The sequence below is a fragment of the Coregonus clupeaformis genome, unplaced genomic scaffold, assembly GCF_020615455.1.
Source record: "Coregonus clupeaformis isolate EN_2021a unplaced genomic scaffold, ASM2061545v1 scaf1244, whole genome shotgun sequence".
Taxonomy (NCBI): domain Eukaryota; kingdom Metazoa; phylum Chordata; class Actinopteri; order Salmoniformes; family Salmonidae; genus Coregonus; species Coregonus clupeaformis.
In genome coordinates, this window is record NW_025534698.1 from 1 (window position 1) to 12,057 (window position 12,057).

Here is a 12,057-nt window from a genome sequence, read left to right on the forward strand (position 1 = left end):
AGGTTAGTTCAGGTAATAATGAGGCTATATACAGGGGGTACCGGTACCGAGGTAATGGGCTGGGGTACAGGTTAGTTCAGGTAATAATGAGGCTATATACAGGGGGTACCGGTACCGAGGTAATGGGCTGGGGGCTATATAAAGGGGTACCGGTACCGAGGTAATGGGCTGGGGTACAGGTTAGTCCAGGTAATAATGAGGCTATATACAGGGGGTACCGGTACCGAGGTAATGTGCTGGGGTACAGGTTAGTCCAGGTAATAATGAGGCTATATACAGGGGGTACCGGTACCGAGGTAATGGGCTGGGGTACAGGTTAGTCCAGGTAATAATGAGGCTATATACAGGGGGTACCGGTACCGAGGTAATGGGCTGGGGGCTATATAAAGGGGTACCGGTACCGAGGTAATGGTCTGGGGTACAGGTTAGTCCAGGTTATAATGAGGCTATATACAGGGGATATCGGTACCGAGGTAATGGGCTGGGGTACAGGTTAGTCCAGGTAATTTGACTGCAGACATACAGTACCAGTCAAAAGTTTGGACACACCTTATTCATTCCAGGGTTTTTCTTTAATTTTACTATTTTTTACGTTTAGAATAATAGTGAAGACATCAAAACTATGCAATAACACATATGGAATCATGTAGTAACCAAAAAAGTGTTAAACAAATCAAGAAATATGTTATATAATAGAGATTCTTCAAATATATGTTTTACATTTTTAGTCATTTAGCAGACGCTCTTATCCAGAGCGAATTACAGTTAGTGCATACAGTGGGGGAAAAAAGTATTTAGTCAGCCACCAATTGTGCAAGTTCTCCCACTTAAAAAGATGAGAGGCCTGTAATTTTCATCATAGGTACACGTCAACTATGACAGACAAAATGAGAAAAAAAATCCAGAAAATCACATTGTAGGATTTTTTATGAATTTATTTGCAAATTATGGTAGAAAATAAGTATTTGGTCAATAACAAAAGTTTCTCAATACTTTGTTATATACCCTTTGTTGGCAATGACACAGGTCAAACGTTTTCTGTAAGTCTTCACAAGGTTTTCACACACTGTTGCTGTTATTTTGGCCCATTCCTCCATGCAGATCTCCTCTAGAGCAGTGATGTTTTGGGGCTGTCGCTGGGCAACACGGACTTTCAACTCCCTCCAAAGATTTTCTATGGGGTTGAGATCTGGAGACTGGCTAGGCCACTCCAGGACCTTGAAATGCTTCTTACGAAGCCACTCCTTCGTTGCCCGGGCGGTGTGTTTGGGATCATTGTCATGCTGAAAGACCCAGCCACGTTTCATCTTCAATGCCCTTGCTGATGGAAGGAGGTTTTCACTCAAAATCTCACGATACATGGCCCCATTCCTTCTTTCCTTTACACGGATCAGTCGTCCTGGTCCCTTTGCAGAAAAACAGCCCCAAAGCATGATGTTTCCACCCCCATGCTTCACAGTAGGTATGGTGTTCTTTGGATGCAACTCAGCATTCTTTGTCCTCCAAACACGACGAGTTGAGTTTTTACCAAAAAGTTCTATTTTGGTTTCATCTGACCATATGACATTCTCTCAATCCTCTTTTGGATCATCCAAATGCACTCTAGCAAACTTCAGACGGGCCTGGACATGTACTGGCTTAAGCAGGGGGACACGTCTGGCACTGCAGGATTTGTGTCCCTGGCGGCGTAGTGTGTTACTGATGGTAGGCTTTGTTACTTTGGTCCCAGCTCTCTGCAGGTCATTCACTAGGTCCCCCCTTGTGGTTCTGGGATTTTTGCTCACCGTTCTTGTGATCATTTTGACCCCACGGGGTGAGATCTTGCGTGGAGCCCCAGATCGAGGGAGATGATCAGTGGTCTTGTATGTCTTCCATTTCCTAATAATTGCTCCCACAGTTGATTTCTTCAAACCAAGCTGCTTACCAATTGCAGATTCAGTCTTCCCAGCCTGGTGCAGGTCTACAATTTTGTTTCTGGTGTCCTTTGACAGCTCTTTGGTCTTGGCCATAGTGGAGTTTGGAGTGTGACTGTTTGAGGTTGTGGACAGGTGTCTTTTATACTGATAACAAGTTCAAACAGGTGCCATTAATACAGGTAACAAGTGGAGGACAGAGGAGCCTCTCATCTTTTTAAGTGGGAGAACTTGCACAATTGGTGGCTGACTAAATACTTTTTTTCCCCACTGTACATTTTCATACCGGCCACCCGTGGGAAACGAACTCACAACTCTGGCGTTGCAAACGCCATGCTCTACCAACTGAGCTACACGAGACTACTCCCAACCAGCTTCATGAGGTAGTAACCTGGAATGCGTTTCAATTAACAGGTGTGCCTTGTTAAAAATTAATTTGTGGAATTTCTTTCCTTAATGCGTTTGAGCCAATCAGTTGTGTTGTGACAAGGTAGGGGTGGTATACAGAAGATAGCCGTGTTTGGTAAAAGACCAAGTCCATATTATGGCAAGAACAGCTCAAATAAGCAAAGAGAAACGACAGTCCATCATTACTTAAAGACATGAAGGTCAGTCAATCTGGAAAATTTCAAAAACTTTGAAAGTTTCCTCAAGTGCAGTCGCAAAAACCATAAAGTGCTATGATGAAACTGGCTCTCTTGAGGACTGCCACAGGAAAGGAAGACCCAGAGTTACCTCTGCTGCAGAGGATAAGTTCATTACAGTTAACTGCACCACAGATTGCAGCCCAAATAAATGCTTCACAGAGTTCAAGTAACAGACACACCTCAACATAAACTGTTCAGAGGAGACTGTGTGAATCAGGCCTTCATGTTAGAATTTCTACAAAGAAACCACTACTAAAGGACACCAATAAGAAGAAGAGATCTGCTTGGGCCTAGAAACACGAGCAATGGACATTAGACTGGTGGAAATTGAGATTTTTGGTTCCAACCGCCATGTCTTTGCATGACTTATGAATAAAATGCAAATTAATTACTTAAAAATCATACAATGTGATTTTCTGGATTTTTGTTTTAGATTCAGTCTCTCACAGTTGAAGTTTACCTATGATAAAAATTACAGACCTCTACATGCTTTGTAAGTAGGAAAACCTGCAAAATCGGCAGTGTATCAAATACTTGTTCTCCCTACTGTATGTGTATAGTGCTTATGTTATCGTGTGTGTGTCTGCATGTGTCTGTGCCTGTGTTTGTGTTGCTTCACAGTTCCCGCTGTTCCTTAAGGTGTATTTGTATCTGTTTTTTAAATCTAATTTTACTGCTGGCATCAGTTACTTGATGTGGAATATAGTTCCATGTAGTCATGGCTCTATGTAGTACTGTGCGCCTACCATAGTCTGTTCTAGACTTGGGGATTGTGAAGAGACCTCTGGTGGCATGTCTTGTGGGGTATGCATGGGTGTCCGAGCTGTGTGCCAGTAGTTCAAACAGACAGCTCGGTGCATTCAACATGTCAATACCTCCACTTTGAACCAGGAGAGATTGACATGCATATTATTAATGTTAGCTCTCTGCGTACATCCAAGGTCCAGCCGTGCTGCCCTGTTCTGAGCCAATTGTAATTTTCCCAAGTCCCTCTTTGTGGCACCTGACCACACTACTGAACAGTAGTCCAGGTGCAACAAAACTAGGGCCTGTAGGACCTGCCTTGCTGATAGCCTTGTTAAGAAGGCAGAGCTTCTCCCCATTCTAGCTACTGTTGTATCAATATGTTTTGACCATTACAGTTTATAATACAGGGTTACTCCAAGCAGTTTAGTCTCCTCAACTTGCTCAATTTCCACATTATTCATTACAATATTTAGTTGAGGTTTAGGGTTTAGTGAATGATTTGTCCCAAATACAATGCTTTTAGTTTTTCAAATATTTAGGACTAACTTATTCCAATATTTAGGACTCACCCATTCTGAAACTAACTGCAGCTCTTTGTTAAGTGTTGCTGTCATTTCAGTTTCTGTGGTAGCTGATTTGTATAGTGTTGAGTCATCCGCATACATAGACACACTGGCTTTACTAAAAGCCAGTGGCATGTCGTTAGTAAAGATTGAAAAAAGTAAAGGGCCTAGACAGCTGCCCTGGAGAATTCCTGACTCTACCTGGATTATGTTGGAGAGGCTTCCATTAAAGAACACCCTCTGTGTTCTGTTAAGACAGGTAACTCTTTATCCACATTATAGCAGGGGGTGTAAAGCCATAACACATACGTTATTCCAGCAACAGACTATGATCAATAATGTCAAAAGCCGTACTGAAGTCTAACAAAACAGCCCCACAATCTTTTTAACATCAATTTGTCTTTTTGCCCAAAACTGCATGTAAGGCGCTCCAAAGCTTTTTATTATCATTCTTTGTCATTTATCTTCGTTTCATTGTGTAGTTTCTTCTTCTTTTTATTCAGTTTAGTCACTTGATTTCTCAGTTTGCAGTACGTTTCCAAATCGGTTGTACAGCCAGACCTATTTGCCATCTCTTTGCCTCATCCCTCTCAACCATACCATTTTTCAATTCCTCATCAATCCACAGGGATTTAACAGTTTTTACAGTAATGTTCTTATTGAGTGCATGCTTATTAGTAACTGGGATAAGCAATTTCATAAATGTGTCAAGTGCAGCGTCTGGTTGCTCGTCATTACACACCACGGACCAACAAATATTTTTCACATCAACAACATAAGAATCACTACAAAACGTATTGTATGACCTCTTATACACAATATTAGGCCCAGCCTTTGGAACTTTGGTTTTCCTAGATATGGCTACTATATTGTGATCACTACATCCGATGGAGTTGGATACTGCTTTAAAGCTAATTTCTGCAGCATTAGTAAAGATCTGATCAATACATGTTGATTATTTAATTCCTGCACTGTTTGCAACTACCCTGGTAGGTTGATTTGATAACCTGAACCAGGTTGCAGGCACTAGTTACAGTTTGAAGCTTTCTCTTGAGTGGGCAGCCTGATGAAAGCCAGTCAATATTTAAATAATAATAATATGCCATTTAGCAGACGCTTTTATCCAAAGCGACTTACAGTCATGCGTGCATACATTTTTGTGTATGGGTGGTCCCGGGGATCGAACCCACTACCTTGGCGTTACAAGCGCCGTGCTCTACCAGCTGAGCTACAGAGGACCACAAATCACTCAAAGTATACCTCTCTATTGATATCACACACATTATCAACCATTTCACACGTTATCCAGATACTGACTGTTAGCACTTGGTGGTCTATAGCAGCTTCACACCAGAATGGTCTATAGGTGAGGCAGATGAACCTGTAGCCATATTACTTCAACAGTATTTAACATGAGATCCTCGCTAAACTTTACAGGAATGTGGTTCTGAATACAAACAGCCACACCTCCACCATTGGCATTTCTGTCTTTTCTGTAGATCTTATAACCTTGTATTGCTACCACTGTATCATCAAAGGTATTATCTAAGTGAGTTTCAGAGTTTGTCAGAATACGAATGTCATTTGTTACTAGCAAATTATTGATTTCGTGAACCTTGTTTCTTAAGCTACATATGTTAACGTTGGCTATTTGTAACACTTTTCTGGGATGCTTGATAATTGTCTTTGCTTTACTGGGAAGCTTAGTAGACATGCTCATGTTATTTATGTTAGTGCAGGGTGATCTGAACACAGTGGACTTCCTACTAGACACACCGCCTCAGCGCTAACAGTATTACTCTGGTTCATGGGCACATGATTACTGCATCCAATAGCTGTAGGATCAGCAGAGGCATTCAGGGCAGTAAGAGGGACATAAATTAGGTTATTTACATTGTGTCTTCCAACGCCCCTAGGATAATGTACATTTGCTGAAGCATTGCGACAACTCAGCAACACAATGGTAGGGATTAAATGAGCTGGACTTGGGTCATTGATAAGTTATTGTCTCAACGCAGCCTCATAATGCTGTGAAAGGATCCAGGAACCCAAATGATTTGGGTGGATCCCATCCTCCTTATAATACGAGCTTTGTTTCCAGAAGGCATCAAAATTGTCAATAAATGTTACACCCATAGAGCTGCAATAATCTTGTAGCCAGTTATGGAAGTAAAGTCTGCTGAACCGTTCAATGGCACGATTTAGGAAGGGCAGAGGGACAGATATTATGGGATGTTTGGGAAGGGCAGAGGGACAGATATTATGGGATGTTTGGAAAGGGCAGAGGGACAGATATTATGGGATGTTAGTTAGTGTCATGTAGGGACCCAATCAGTTCCTTAAAATGACTATCAGCCAAACAATGTTTTCATTTGTATTTATTTATTTTCTGTCAGGAAAGGGCTGAGAATAGCCCTTTATTAATATATGTAGCCTTAGAAATGAGGTGCATGAAATCAATAACTTGATAACATTCATATACTGGCCAAATATTGAAACTTGATTCACAACACCAAAGTATATACTGTCATTAACGTGGTTCTTCAATAATTACACATAATACTTCATACTGTAGCTGATTAGCTGATCCAGGAAATCATTTTATGAATGACAGTCAAATGACAAACATCACGACATGCAACAACAACCAAAGGTACTTCTACATTCATTACTCTGGTAACAGTTAGTCGTGCTCCCCGTTGGATCCAACATCCCCTAACAAATGGATGTTTATAATGTCTTATTGTCTGATTGGTTTACAGTAGGCTCTGATTGATTTACAGTAGGCTCTGATTGGTTTACAGTAGGCTCTGATTGATTTACAGTAGGGTCTGATTGGTTTACAGTAGGGTATGATTGATTTACAGTAGGGTCTGATTGATTTACAGTAGGGTCTGATTGATTTACAGTAGGGTCTGATTGATTTACAGTAGGGTCTGATTGGTTTACAGTAGGGTCTGATTGATTTACAGTAGGGTCTGATTGGTTTACAGTAGGGTCTGATTGATTTACAGTAGGGTCTGATTGGTTTACAGTAGGGTCTGATTGGTTTACAGTAGGGTCTGATTGATTTACAGTAGGGTCTGATTGATTTACAGTAGGGTCTGATTGGTTTACAGTAGGGTCTGATTGATTTACAGTAGGGTCTGATTGGTTTACAGTAGGGTCTGATTGATTTACAGTAGGGTCTGATTGGTTTACAGTAGGGTCTGATTGATTTACAGTAGGGTCTGATTGGTTTACAGTAGGCTCTGATTGGTTTACAGTAGGCTCTGATTGGTTTACAGTAGGGTCTGATTGATTTACAGTAGGGTCTGATTGATTTACAGTAGGGTCTGATTGATTTACAGTAGGGTCTGATTGGTTTACAGTAGGGTCTGATTGGTTTACAGTAGGGTCTGATTGATTTACAGTAGGGTCTGATTGATTTACAGTAGGGTCTGATTGATTTACAGTAGGCTCTCGTTAGTCTGTTTGGACACGGAGCTGCTTAGCTCATTATGTGTAGAGAACTGTTCCTTGATGGATGTGCAACACACAGCTATTTTCTCTTTATTCAGGACGTTTAGAATGACAACACATTACAGAGTCTAGTGGGATTATTCATAAAATTATCTTGTGAACAGGTTATGAAAATGTCATGACAAAAACATTTTTTAGTTTCCATGTTTCACCTGAAATATTAAATGATTTATAGTCCTAGGTCTATGTTATTGTTAGGTGAAGTTATGGGTGCTACAGTAGGTCTATGTTATTGTTAGGTGAAGTTATGGGTACTACAGTAGGTCTTTGTTGTTTTTAGGTGAAGTTATGGGTCCTACAGTAGGACTATGTTGTTTGATGAAGTTATGGGTCCTACAGTAGGTCTATGTTATTGTTAGGTGAAGTTATGGGTCCTACAGTAGGTCTATGTTGTTGTTAGGTGAAGTTATGGGTCCTACAGTAGGTCTATGTTATTGTTAGGTGAAGTTATGGGTCCTACAGTAGGTATGTGTTATTGTTAGGTGAAGTTATGGGTCCTACAGTTCTTAGTGTACAAACCCGTATTGTCAGGCTAATGGAAAAGCTAGCCAAATAGTTTTTCTGGTTGAAGTGTTTTTTAAGTATAAATCAGTTGATTTGCGACAATAACACTCATTATATTAAGCAGGACATTCAAATGAGCCTTACAATTATAATCCTAAAGTAGTGGGAAATGCACTCATAAGCAACCTGGAAATGGAGGCTATTTTTGCTGGCAGCCTCTGAGAACTCCCCTGAGTTTTCCCCCACGGTGGGGAATTAGTGAATAGCGACACAGAGCTTAATGTGAGTTTCCTTGACTAGCACTCCTGATCTTCCGCTGATTTGTGCGCTGTAATATTCAGAATACGTTGTGAAAAACTAAAATCTTCGCTCACCATTGTTGCTCCACGCAGATATACTACATCAATAACTAGAGGTTATTAGCATGGAGGAGTTCAGATATACTACATCCATAACTAGAGGTTATTAGCATGGAGGAGTTCAGATATACTACATCCATAACTAGAGGTTATTAGCATGGAGGAGTTCAGATATACTACATCCATAACTAGAGGTTATTAGCATGGAGGAGTTCAGATGTACTACATCCATAACTAGAGGTTATTAGCAGGGAGGAGTTCAGATATACTACATCCATAACTAGAGGTTATTAGCATGGAGGAGTTCAGATATACTACATCCATAACTAGAGGTAATTAGCATGGAGGAGTTCAGATATACTACATCCATAACTAGAGGTTATTAGCATGGAGGAGTTCAGATATACTACATCCATAACTAGAGGTTATTAGCATGGAGGAGTTCAGATATACTACATCCATAACTAGAGGTTATTAGCATGGAGGAGTTCAGATATACTACATCCATAACTAGAGGTTATTAGCATGGAGGAGTTCAGATATACTACATCCATAACTAGAGGTTATTAGCATGGAGGAGTTCAGATATACTACATCCATAACTAGAGGTTATTAGCATGGAGGAGTACAGATATACTACATCCATAACTAGAGGTTATTAGCATGGAGGAGTTCAGATATACTACATCCATAACTAGAGGTTATTAGCATGGAGGAGTTCAGATATACTACATCCATAACTAGAGGTTATTAGCATGGAGGAGTTCAGATATACTACATCCATAACTAGAGGTTATTAGCATGGAGGAGTTCAGATATACTACATCCATAACTAGAGGTTATTAGCATGGAGGAGTTCAGATATACTACATCCATAACTAGAGGTTATTAGCATGGAGGAGTTCAGATATACTACATCCATAACTAGCGGTTATTAGCATGGAGGAGTTCAGATATACTACATCCATAACTAGAGGTTATTAGCATGGAGGAGTTCAGATATACTACATCCATAACTAGAGGTTATTAGCATGGAGGAGTTCAGATATACTACATCCATAACTAGAGGTTATTAGCATGGAGGAGTTCAGATATACTACATCCATAACTAGCGGTTATTAGCATGGAGGTGTTTCTGCAGCCAAATTGTGTTGCATAGCAACAAACAGCAAACACAGAAAGGGTCCTATATTGGTGAGTAAAAGTCGTCTGGCACGCTGTTTAGGAATTTCAACAACTTTAATAACTTATTTCGAGCCTAGAATCATCGATGTTACTACTAATGTGGAAAAATGACAAAATATGGCTTGTTGCTCACTTGACTGTCTTAAGACAATTGTCAAATAATTTAAGACGTCAATTGTTGTACAATTTCATGGGTACGCTCTGGGTATCACCTTTTACCTCAAACAGTGTATTTCTGCTGTTGTGGTTCTTTAACCATTTGTCTGACATTGTCGTTCACACAGGAGAGAGACGTGGCTATCGTGGATCCTCTGGGGAGCCTCAACAACATGATGCTGACGAGGCAGAAAGGTCTCTCTCCAGATCAGAACACCTTAAGAAAAACCATCAGAGACCCACTGGGAAGAAATCTCACTGCTGCTCTGACTGTGGGAAACGTTGCAAGTCTTCATCAGAACTTAAAATACACCAGCGAGTACACACAGGAGAGAAACCTTATAGCTGTGATCAATGTGGGAGGAGTTTTACTCGGTCAAGCTCCCTGATAGTGCACCAGAGAACACACACAGGAGAGAAATCTTAGCTGTGATCGAATGTGGGAGGAGTTTTACTCTGTCAAGCTCCCTGATAAGTACATCTGAGAAGACACACAGGAGAGAAACCTCACAACTGCTCTGACTGCGGAAAGACACCTTTTGTTAATTTAATAGATTTAAAATCAACCAGAGAATACACACAGGAGAGAAATCACCATATAGTTGTGACTCAATGTGGGAAGAGTTTTACTCGGTCAAGCTGCCCTGATAGTGCGCACCAGAGAGCACACACAGGAGAGAAACCTTATAGCTGTACTCAATGTGGGAAGAGTTTTACTCGGTCAAGCTCCCTGATAGTGCACCGGAGAACACACACAGGAGAGAAATCTTACAACTGCTCTGACTGCGGAAAGACTTTTGTTAATTTAATAGATTTAAAATCACACCAGAGAACACACACAGGAGAGAAATCACCATATAGTTGTACTCAATGTGGGAAGAGTTTTACTCGGTCAAGCTACCTGATGGTACATCTGAGAATACACACTGGAGAGAAACCTTATAGCTGTACTCAATGTGGGAAGAGTTTTGTTACATCTAGCCATCTGACTATACACCAGAGAACACACACAGGAGAGAAACCTTATAGCTGTACTCAATGTGGGAAGAGTTTTGTTACATCTGGCAATCTGACTATACACCAGAGAACACACACAGGAGAGAAACCTTACCACTGCTCTGACTGCGGAAAGAGTTTTGTTAGTTCAAAACATTTAAAATCACACCGGAGAACACACACAGGAGAGAAACCTCATAGCTGTGATCAATGTGGGAAGAGTTTTACTCGGACAAGCTACCTGATAGTACATCTGAGAATACACACTGGAGAGAAACCTCACTACTGCTCTGACTGTGGGAAGAGATTCACCTGTTCAGCATATCTTAAAGTACATCAAAGAATTCATACAGAAACCTTTCAGCTGCTCTGACTGTGGGAAGAACCTTTCAAGTTTATATACATTACAAACACACCAGAGAATTCACACTGGAGAGAAACCTTATGGCTGTGATCAATGTGGGAAGAGTTTTATTCAGCCAAGCTACCTGAAATCACACCAGCGAATACACACAGGAGAGAAACCTTACCACTGCTCTGACTGCGGAAAGAGTTTTGTTAGTTCAAAACATTTAAAATCACACCGGAGAACACACACAGGAAAGAAACCTCATAGCTGTGATCAATGTGACAAGAGATACTCTGATAAAAGATGTCTGATCAAACATCAGAAAATATATGAAGGAGTTGTGTCATGATATCAATGAAATAATGTCACAATGTAGAATGTTTTAACATTGTAGTAGGAGTATTTTGATTAATAATGTCACAATGTAGAACTCTAGTCGTTTGCCCCCTGTTCTATTGATTTCAGCATGATATGAGCCTCATCAGAGGAAGAATCTTTGTACTTTGCTCCGTTCATCTTTCCCTCGATCCTGACTGATCTGCCAGTCCCTGCCACTGAAAAATATCCCCACAGCATGATGCTGCTGCCACCACCATGCTTCACCGTAGGGATGGTGCCAGGTTTCCTGCAGACGTGACGCTTGGCATTCAGGCCAAAGAGTTCAATCTTGGATTCATCAAACCAGAGAATCTTGTTTCTCATGCTCTGAGAGTCCTTTAGGTGCCTTTTGGCAAACTCAAGCGGGCTGTCATGTGCCTTTTACTGAGGAGTGGCTTCCGTCTGGCCACTCTACCATAAAGGCCTGATTGGTGGAGTGCTGCAGAGATGGTTGTCCTTCTAGAAGGTTCTCCCATCTCCAGAGAGGAACTCTGGCGCTCTGTCAGAGTGACCATCGGGTCCTTGGTCACCTCCCTGACCAAGGCCCTTCTCGCCCGATTGCTCAGTTTGGCCAAGCAGCCAGCTCTAGGAAGAGTCTTGGTGGTTCCAAACTTCATCCATTTAAGAATGATGGAGGCCACTGTGTTCTTGGGGACCTTCAATGCTGCAGAAATTATTTGGTACCCTTCCCCAGATCTGTGCCTCGACACAATCCTGTCTCGGAGCTCTACTGACAAT

The 12,057-nt window shown here is 41.1% G+C and overlaps 1 pseudogene; it reads left to right on the forward strand.

The window, feature by feature from the left end:
• Nucleotides 1-9,831: 9,831 nt before the first annotated feature.
• Nucleotides 9,832-11,496, forward strand: LOC123486499 (annotated as a pseudogene).
• Nucleotides 11,497-12,057: the final 561 nt, after the last annotated feature.